The sequence below is a fragment of the Amblyomma maculatum genome, chromosome 3, assembly GCF_055883805.1.
Source record: "Amblyomma maculatum isolate TAMU_Amacu chromosome 3, ASM5588380v1, whole genome shotgun sequence".
Lineage (NCBI taxonomy): Eukaryota > Metazoa > Arthropoda > Arachnida > Ixodida > Ixodidae > Amblyomma > Amblyomma maculatum.
This window is the reverse complement of record NC_139346.1, coordinates 91,705,477-91,716,504: the sequence shown is the minus strand read 5'-3', so window position 1 is coordinate 91,716,504 and position 11,028 is coordinate 91,705,477.

Sequence of the window (11,028 nt, the reverse complement as noted above, 5' to 3'; positions counted from 1 at the left end):
GGCTTACCATTCTAACTATGCTTGCTTTTTTCAGCTTCAGTTCCAACTTTGTGGTTCATTATATGCATGCCGGTTGCTCTGGCTTCGTTGAAACAACAACAATGCTGTGGCTTGAATCAGAAAAATGCAGATGATTTCGAGTTCGTCAGTGCATTGAGGAGCTAAGAGCTAAGCTTATTAGCATGACTTCTACGTGAGAGCAGCCTCGCTTGCCACGGCCTCTGTCAGAAGTGAGGCGGTGGAAATCTTCAGAATGGAGAAACTGGCTGTTATTTTACTCTCCAGTACTCTTGTCTGGCTATCTTCCATCAAAAAGCTATTACAACTGGCTGAATTTTGTTGAAATAATGCACTGCATGTTGGCTCCTTCAGTTTTAATGGAGACAATGGGGGTCTTGAGGACAAAAATGAAGAAGTTCCTAAAAGAATATGAAATATTGTATGACAAGGAAAGCATGACACACAATGCTCATCTGCTTATTCATCTCACTGACAGCATACAGCAATGGGGTCCTTGTAGGGATATTCCCTGTATCCATTTCAATCCATGAATGGTAAGCTTCGAAAGTTTGTTTGCGGGACCAGGTATGCTGAAATTCAAATCACTGATAAGTTTTGCCTTTTGTCAGCACTGCCTAAACTTTGGCAGCACGTGTCTGTGAATCAAAAAGAAACTAGTATAAGTAATCAATTTTGGACTCTTATCAAGGGCTATAGCTTGAGAAAGAGCTATACCAAAGTTGGCGCAATAGTGCTTCATGACAGAGGGACGTCATGTAGTGGGGCGATTCATTTCAAAACGATGAGTGTAGGGCATTTCTGTTTTTGCACTGCCGACCTTGACAGATATAGAAGATGCAACTCTTTTGTTAAATCTAAGCCAACGTTTGGACGTATTCTTGATATTAAGGTTGTATGCGGCTGCACAGCAAAGGGTTGTGCTTGCGACAACCACGCAGCAAACATCAGTGTTAAAATTGAGGTGTTCATAGTAAGGCAGGGCCTACTGACCAGTGTTAACAATGCTAATAGCTTCACACTTGTGCAGGCAGAACCTACAGGTCTATTTACAATGGTGTCTGCAACATCCATGAGGAAGTGCATGGCCGTTAAGTGTAATGGAGAAACTTTTTGCGCTCTTTGTCAGAAACGATGGTTCTGGAGGCTTCGTGAATTAATTTTCCAGTGTCGAACAAGCACAGCATGAAATTTTGTTCCTTGAAAGTATATTCACTATCTGAAATCTCACTTTCAATCACCCAAATTCCGGTGCAGCCAAAGAAGCACGACAACCGTTGGAGCTATGCATAGATCATAGGGACCCAATCATGTAATTTCAGCTTTTGAAAGAGCCTGGCGTATGCATTACAGTTGTTTTTTTTTTTTTTCACGCCCCATGTGGCCTAAACCGCAGCTTCCACATCCCGGCTGTTATCCATTCGCTGTACACGCAATTTAAAAGAGCACGAAGAAATATAATACCTTATGTAGCTATTGTAGGATAATACACCTAGCGATCCATGTATATTAGTGTGTAAAGCAGATGTTCTCAAACTGGGCTCCATGGGCTGTTTTTGTGGGTTCCGCGAGCTGCTATGGACTGCCCCCGGTGGCCCCTTCCATTCCGCACTGTCCCATTTCTTAAGGTGGGACTATAGGCACGGTGCCTGGTCATCGGTGCCTGGTTATAAGGTATATCTTGCACCGTGCTTGAAACATTTTAGGGCGATAGAATTATCTTGTAGCCGTGTCGCGCCGTCAGCGAAGGCACCGTCTGCGGCACAGACATGGCATCTCGCCAAGTGGCTGTATGTATACGCCGCTTGCTTGTCGATTTGTGACTAGAACATCGAGGGCGACGGGGGACGGCCCACCCGGCGCCCTCACCCGCTCGCGCGCTTGGCGACTGAAGACATAGGTCATACAACCAAAGTTACCAAGACTGAAAAGCGTGCCTGTCTGTCTCATGGGCAGTTTTTTCGGGCGTTTCAATGGCATTAGTACAGCGGGCCGATGTTTCGTTGCTGGCGAGCCCATTTTCACTGAAAAATTGAGCTATCTGCCGAAGTAGAAAAATACGTCTGTGCCGCGTGCCACAACGCTGCTAGAGCAGGCAGAGGCAGACAGCCACACAAAGTCGACCGGGCCGCCATGTGTTAATCTGCGCAGCCCAGCCGGTCGACCCTTGTCCAAGCGCGTGGATGGATGTCAGGTTGGTCTTGTGAATAGTTTTCTGCGTTATTCTCAATTTTGAGGCCTCGGCATGATGTTATTTAAAATTAGACATTCACTAGTTGATTGGCAAACTCACGAAAACAAAAAAAAAAATGCTTAAAAATAACTGAGAGAGAAATAAACCTGGATGAGGTCTTGGCCAAGTCCAAGCAACATCGCCTAATTGTCACGGGGCCCCGGGGGTTCCTTGTCACATGTTGACGGGTCTTGGCTTTGCTTGCAGCTAGAATGTTTAACACCTGGTATAATATGTCCTTACAAACAAGGAAACAGGCAGGCAAAGCAAAAGCATGGTATCTCATTATTACTGGGGTTTCCTCCATGTCATGGTATATAGATTGTCATAAAACTGTAAAATGATCATAACTATATATTTGACGCTTTATGTATCAGTTATGCCACATATCGCTGACTAAAATTACCAGTTGATGTGCAGAGGTAGGAAGGGGCGCGGGGCGAAATGAATTGTAAAGACGCGAAAAGTGCCACTGACTGGCAAGTGTGATCTCGTATAACTAATTATTCTGTTGTGAGGAGTGCTTGAAAACACATGCCTTAGTTTATGCCAAAGACTATACGACGTTTTAACGTTGGACCGGGCCTGTGTACGTGCGTGTACCCTGGGAACACCAGCATTAACCCGATACTATACCGATACCGATCGGGAACCTCAGAGCTAGACGACACCCGTCGGCGGCCGCGCCGCCGCATCGCCTCTTTTTATGTATGGCATACAGTTCACTCTCCTTTCCCAAGCGCAGACCGCTGGCAGTATCTCGCCGGCAGTCTTTTGTCTTTTGCTTTGTTCTTTTATCTCCTGTTCTTTTCTCGCTCCTCGGACGAGTCAAACATCCCCCTCACACTTTTAGAACGTCGAGAGAACATGTTGCTCTGTGGAATGGCAAGTCCGATAGAAGGAGGGCAACTTAAGCTGGGCCAGGCGCTTTAAAGGGGGAATTGAGAGTAAATGTACCCGATCGGTGCTCATACGGTTCTTACCTTTTTTTCTCTGAAAAAGGCAAAGTCATTGTTAAAATGAGAAAGCAACTGAGAGCGTTAGAAAAAAAAAACGAGCTTGGAGATGCCCACCGTCTGCCAGCTCTAAAAGGATGTTTCACGCTTAATATTTTCCGTTGGTACGGCATCAATGCGCGTTGGTAACTTTGCATTCATGATGCGGAAGCCAATTTGCATCTTTTGGAAGAAAGGAGAAAAGTTAAATGTAGAGAATGCTTAGTAAAAGGTTTGCACCTATGCATGTGGCACGTGAAAGGTTCTGCTTGTGATCTAACTACAACGAGTGACATTGAGAGTTTTGAGGAAAGGGCTCGGTTACAGAGTGAGCCGCGCCCCGCCTCGCACCGGGTGTGAGTGACTCTAGCGACGCCACTGCTCCAGCATGCAGCATTTCTGTGGCCAGTGGACTTTTTTTTTGTCTTCTCGTTTCGTTACCTGCACGTCATTCCTTCCGCTCATGTGCATATAGCCTTTTGTGAGGAAGCAGATATACGGTTGCCGACCAGTGCGCGATGAGGCGCCAATGGGTCGTTTGAGCTTTGAGTGCTCAGAAGGGGCGCCTGGCCAAGCTGGAGTTTCACGTAGCGTTTGACCCCTCATCGACAGCTTTCTAGTTTTGTTTTTTTAAAGAACATCAGCTATTGTTCCAGTAGCATACGTTGGTCCCGCATGCCTGTGTGCGGAAAAGAATTGTATACCGGGAAAGCAGAGGTGCGGAATGAAATGACGTCAATGCTGTTCGTATAAGTTTGCTTGGTATTTGATGAGCCGATATCCTTTCCCCAATCTTTGGTTAGCTGACGGAAACTTTATTTTCCTTATCCTGAACATTGATTGTTGGGAAGAGGGCTAATTTCTGATTGCTTGCCGTCCCCACCAATGGCGGGTACAGAGGGCTTAAATATAAGCGCTCTGGGAAACCAGGGCTGAATTCGTCTGATCAACGGGTCAGTCATTTAAATAGTTTTCTCCTTGCTTGTGTCTTCTTGTTTTATTTATGTGTAAATAATCTGTCGTGCCACCAAGTAATGTGAATGTTTGCGAGTGCGAATCTTCAATTTATCAAGATCAAGAATATTGATCAAGTGTTTCCTCACCTGGCCACCTGAAGGGTAAACTCAACTACCCCTAAGAAATTTTTGTTCCTTTTAGGATAAACGTAAGTGAGGTGTGCTAACACATTCCTCGTTTGCGTGGTGGATTTCGCGTGCACGCTCCTCGTTTTTCTTCCACCGCCATTTTGATCGCTTTTAAACGCCGTGTTGGCTGTGTATACTGTTCCTTTTACCGATTTTATTTTGGTTTTTTTTCCCTGCCTTTCACAGCATCGATTTTATCGCCTTTAATCTTTCGATCTTTTTTATTTTACTTTTTGGACGTGAATAACTGCCTTCTCAAATCGCAGGGCCTCACCTTGGCTCCACCCCTTTATGCATGTTTTCATACATGTATGCTATGTTGCGAAATAGAATTTCACTTGTTGGCGCCTGCACCTGTACTTTCCTTTGTGTGTTTTCGTGTAGTTCTTACCGCTGTTCTTTATATGAATGCAACACCAACTAGCCCAGCACTTCAAAGTTGTGAAGTTCAATACAAGTGCTTCATTAGGAAGTCTCATTGAGGCAATTTTACAAAATTCGGGTTCACTGCGAACTGAGTACATAAAATGGAAGCACAAAACAACTTATATACAATTACCTCATTAAAGATTTCATTCAAACCGCTGTATAGACTTTGTTTTTACTAATACAAAGACAGCCCATATAGTAACAAACCAAAACACTTTCGATACATTTGACTCATTAGAAAATTATAGCGAGCCAATCCTATAAAATTTGGATTTACTAGAAATAGAGCGAGTTTATATAACGAAAGCTGAAAACAAATTCTGTACAAAGCAGACATTAAATATGTCTATTGAAACGTGTTTATAGATTTTGTTTCGACTTACAACGGAGCGAGTTCGTATAATAAAAGCCCAAAACAAGTTCAATACAGTTGACTCATAAGGAACTTTTACTAAGCCAATGCTATAGAATTTGGATTGACTACAAACAGAGCGAGTTTATATAATAAAAGCTCGATGCAACTTCTATGCAAAAAAGTCAATAAAGTGTTTTATTGAGACATTTCTATAGGTTTCGTTTTGGCCTGGAACAGAGTGAGCTCATATAGTTCAAGCACAAAATAAGTTCAATATAGCTGACTCATTAGGAACTCTTCCTAAGTTAATGCTATAGAATTTGAATTGACTACAAACAGACTGAGTTTATATAATAAAAGCTCAAAACAGCTTCTATGCTAAAAAGTCATTAAAGTGTTTTATTGAAACCTTTCTATAGCTTTCGTTTTGATTAGAAACAGAGCGAGTTCATATAGTTGAAGCACAATACAAGCTCAATATAGCTTACTCATTCAAAAGTTTTACCGAGCAAATTCTATAGAACTTCGACTGGCTGTAGTTAGAACAAGTTTAAAAAGAAAAAATACAAGACAAGTTCTATACAACTAACTCATTAGGAAGTCTTATTAAGTCAATTCTATTTAATTTCTTTTGGGTGCGTATAGATGTGAACTTTATATCTCAAGCTCATTTAAAAATAAATAGCCTTCTTAATGAGCTGGATCAATAGACAGCGAGTCTTTATGGAGATCCTTTAGACTCATTAGGCACCATATAAGAGCTCAAAAGGAACTCGACATGCATTTTTGTAAGGGCACCGGGACCTTTGGATATCGAGTAATACGTGCTACAGCTTGACCACACCTGCGCATATCCGGTTTGGTTAAAGTGGGGCTTTTTACGCCGCTAATTCATAAAACGAGGCAGCTTACACGAGTGCATGCTTGAGATGACGAAGGTAAAAACTAAGGGATTAGTTAACAAATAGCAAATGGCATGAACGCGAATAACGATCCGCGAAACATCTCTGTAAAATAGGGATCCCATTTGCAGAGCGTGCACTAATAGCGGAAAATCCTAAAGCGTGTAACTGTCGGACCCTACGCAGCAGAACGCGTTAACGGTGCCCTTCAAAACATCGCGACCACGCGAAATCTACGTAAACAGAGATTTTTTGAAGCGTCTAGGCGCCATTCCTCGAAAATTCCTCAACTGAAAATTTGTTCGGCCCCTGTAAAATACATTGCTGCTTTGAAATATTGTGAAGGATGGTTATAATTGACGAATATTTTATTAATTGGTGAATAAAGAACCTTGTGGAATGTGGAAAAACGTATTTAGTGCCAGCAAAAGGGGCTGGAAAAGCGTCAAAAGAATCATGCATGGCCTGGCCGCCCGTGTGAGGTTCTTTTTTTTTTTTTGCTTTGAATTAGAATAATGAAGCCACAGGGCCAAAAATCGCTTCTTCCTGGAAGAAAAAGCAAACTTTCTTCAGCCTTGTGGGATGGGACAATGGACGGCACGTGGGGAAGGAAGGGGCCAGTGGTGAAAGAAACGTGATCAGGAAAGTTGCATGCGTGGCTGAATGGGTAAGCTCATTCCTGGAAAAACAGCTTGGTGTTAGGATTCGGACAAAAGACTTGTCCTAAAAAGGCAGGACATTTGTGAGGTTGCAGAGTGCGAATGCACGAAATCGTTCGCTGGAAAACCGCTTCACTTTGACACTATGTCAGTTTTACTTGGGCGTTTGGGGGGGGGGGTACATCTGAGGGAGGACGAGGGGTGACAGCTATTCCGTGAGCTATTTTGTGTAAATAATTGCCGTGGCAGCTCGCGCGCAGCAGTTTTTAGGCAGTGCTTGGACACTTGCAGACCAGAAAAGCAATCTTGTACAAAGCTCCCCTTGTCCTTTCTTGCTGTCCCTGTCATCTCTGATTATCCTCGCTTTGTTTCCTTTTTCTTTTCCGCCACGTGGCAGCCAACAATCTTTCCCTTCCTTTTTTGATGATTAATAATTTTAATAAACCATTACCACCGCAATTTTTCGCACTTACGAGAGCGCCACTGATACCAAATTTGCTTGGAACGCCTGTCGCAAAGACTGCCGTTTTCATATCGCAGGGGGGGTTCCACTCAACAGATGCGAGCAGCGAGCACTGCTTGCGACGTGGTGGTGATAGTAAACTTGAAAAACACAGCACTTATATTCTTTAAAAACACAGCACTTATAATAATATGGCGATGGGCTCTTCTTTTTGTGCGTAATGGAGTCGACGTGATTGGAATTCAATCGACGAACTATCGCAATGTCATGTGCACTCCAGGGCGTTGGCTGGGCCAAAATTTGCCGTAATTATTTATTTTCTTTCGTCTTCGTAATATAGGGCATAAAGGTCGCCGATAGAGTAGAATTATGCTGCACTCTTTGTACGAATATGAAGACCTTGCAAGGAGAGATTCGCGTGTATATCAAAAGCAGGAAAGCTCAGCCATGCAAGTGTTTTTTTTTTTCACTTACAATGAATATACATCCGGTGAATAAGTTACCGTCTTTTATACGTGAATTATTAACGCTATCATTTGTTGTTCAAATACTATCTTGGCTCTTTTTTAACGTGAACTATTCATTTATCAGTAATCATGATGTACATGACAAATTTTGGGGCTGTTCTTGCAGAAGACAGTGCTGTCTAAATTGAAATGAGTTGTTTTGGCTGCCATGCTGTATTGAGCTAGAGGAAGGGGATCACTTGACCTGCCTTTTTCTTATGACATCCGAGGAACGGGTGTAGGTAAAAACGTCCCAGGAAAAAAGGTCTCCGGAAAAAACGTCCCCGGAAGAAACGTCCCCTGAAGAAGCGGCAACTAGGAATAAACGTCCCCAAGGCCAAAGCTAGCCCTAAAAAGATTTTTTCCGGAACATGAAAAAAAGGGAAAAACATCTTATTCTATTCTTTCTTGGCTTTGAGTTAAATGTAATCATCATTTGGAACTTGCGTTCTCTGGGGGCCCGAAATGTTTACAAGAACTGCGTAAAAGCATGGTGAAATAGCCATCTGGCTCTTTATATGTTGCGAGGTTGCGAGGTTCCGAGCTCCGCAGCTCGTTAAGCAATCATATATGGCCGGTCTAATAAGTTTCGTAACACTGCCCACTCAGAAAGGTACAAGCGGATCGGCGTATGATAGTCTCGGGGAACCGACGTCACTAGAATTACTTTCCAGACCTGGTGGTGACGAGGTTCAACCGCGTTCTTCTGATGCTTGTGCAGAATTGTGATAAGAGTGATGATGGTATAAGCAGAACGAGGCTTAACCGGTCGTGCATCATGGACATATAAAGCATCGCTCCAAGCTTTTCCGGTAAAGCCGGTGGTCAATTCTTTTCCCCCCCAAAAAAATGGAGACGAGGCGCTGTGCCTGTATTACCGCTGCCATAATTTTCTTTTTTTTTTGTCATGAATGCCCGCATCAGTTCGATGTTCGCGGTCAATTCCAACCCGACAGTTGAAGCCGCTGTAATAAAGTTAACATGCATCATTCATCATTGCAGCTCGCCACGTGAAAACGTAGTCTACGTCCTATAGCGCAAGACTTCAGCCCCGTTCGGGGACAATTTTTCCTACTTCGCGAATAGGGACATTTTCTCGACGTTTCTTCCGGGGACATTTTTTCCGGGGACATTTGCTCCACGGACGTTTTTTCCGGGGACGTTTTTACCGGATCCCCCGAGGAACATATCTCAGTCGTCACGATAGCCGGGACATGATGTTTCCGCAAACTGCGTCCGCGATTTCATGTTTGTACTCTACGTAAAGTTGATAAACGTAAATTACTAATATTCAGATTGCGAATCAGACACCCTACTCTTAGGCTACTCACACATTTTCATACGCCTTTGTTAAAGAGGGATTTTATATGTCGGGTGGTAGGCTACGAAATAGCGTCATACCGATACAGACGGAGCTTGAGCGCCTATATTACAACGCGATGACTAACCGAAAAAATTTAAGTGTTCTGAAATACTGGTGTATCATCCCAATAGGATATAACTTCACAAAAATATGACCGCAAACTTGGAGCATTGCTCTTAACGCAATGACGAGCCTCCAGACGTTTTGCATATTCGACCGCTAGAACGGCAACAGCAAATCGGCAACATATCAGGCACGCCAAATAAACTTTCAAGGAAGAGTGATACCTAAGTGGCTGGTGACGAGAGACAGCTTCGCTTCAACTCCACCCTGGTGCGAGGTTGCTCGACACCGACGGGTACGTGTAGACCTCATGGGATTGAAACGGATTGCCATGTGCAGCGTCCTCCCTGTGAATGTGCACTCTGGATGCGTAAACTATACATTTTAAGAATGATTTTTTAAGGTTAAAAACTTTTGTTGTCTTTTCAGGCACCAGCCTAGGTTTCGTTTAAAAACTTTTGTTGTCTTTTCAGGCACCAGCTTAGGTTTCGTTGAACAGCATGTATCTAAATGAAGCATGAATTTTAAATATAAAAAGAACAAATATATGTTTTAGAGAACGGCAGCGAACTGTAATACGTACCGTCTTTGCCAAACGTTACCAGGCTGCCCGATTTGCTCCTTAGCCCTGTAGTTGAGCGTTTTACAGGACATGCTAAATTATTAATCACCTGTGCAGAAAAAAAGTCCATCACTCTTATCTGTAAAGATCATTTTTTGCCTTTTGAAATAGATCAAGGGCTCCAAACAAGGTTGAGAAGGAAACCCTGCAGCCTGGTTACTTTTCGCAAAGACGGTACCTGAACTGTCCCATTCGTCAGAAAGAATCAAATTGCCGTTTGTAAGCGCAACCATGACACCAGGAACCACAGCTTATTAGACAGTCACAGTCGCTTGGACACGTGTCCTCAGCTGTTTCTTTGCCATGTAAGTAGAGAAGTATTTCAGTAGGGTGATTTCCTTGTCCAGAGATGAAGGGTGCTTGTCCAGTTTGTGGTAGTGCACCCCGCCGTTCTCATCCATGCATGCCACACTTCTGAGAAGACAGAAGTGGCGCAGCCGTTGTGTATATTGTACAAAGGAAGCGCATTTTTGCTCCGCTTGCGATGGACAGCTTGCCCATTTTCTGTGGTCCTATTTTCAGGAGGGTCATAAATCTCAACTGGTTCACAGGAGACAGGATCGGGAACAATATATTGCATGAAATTTCATGCCTAATATGCATGGACTTCTCGACATCAAATTACTGAAGCCACACCTACCCGGGTTCTATCCCGACTATTGGCGGTTGCGTTTCGACGGAGGTGAAACAACGTGGCGTGCGTGTGCTGTGCGATGTCAGTTCACGATAAAGATCCCCTGCTGGTCTAAATTACTGTGGAGCCCTTCACTACGGCACCCGTTTCTCACTTTCCGCTTTCACTCCCATCTTTTCTTCCCTTACGGCGGGGTTCAGGTGTCCACAAAACAAGAGTGACACACTGAGTCTTTCCTTTCCTTTGACCAATTAAAAAAAAAAGGTGCCGCTGAATTCACTAGTGACGCCACCATATAATTTTTGTTAGGAAGGTGGTATGTTGGTTCTGTCGCGCGTACAATCGCCTCATGGTAGGTTTTAGGGCAGATAAGCAACTAAGTTAGTAGGGTAGATACTTGGGCTTGTTGGTACATGATCGAAGGGAACAAAATGTAGCGCACCAAGACAAGGACAGAGAAAGAAGACACACACAGCGCTAAGTTAGTCACGCATCAAATGCTAGGTGCGTTGCGTGAACTAAATGTACAAGCAAGAAATAAATTTTTCTAATTTGGCACCTTGTTTCGGAGAGCTGCTTATATAGGAAACTAAAAGCGCAAGAATTAGGAACAAGTGCATTGCTTATTAGGAGAAAGATGA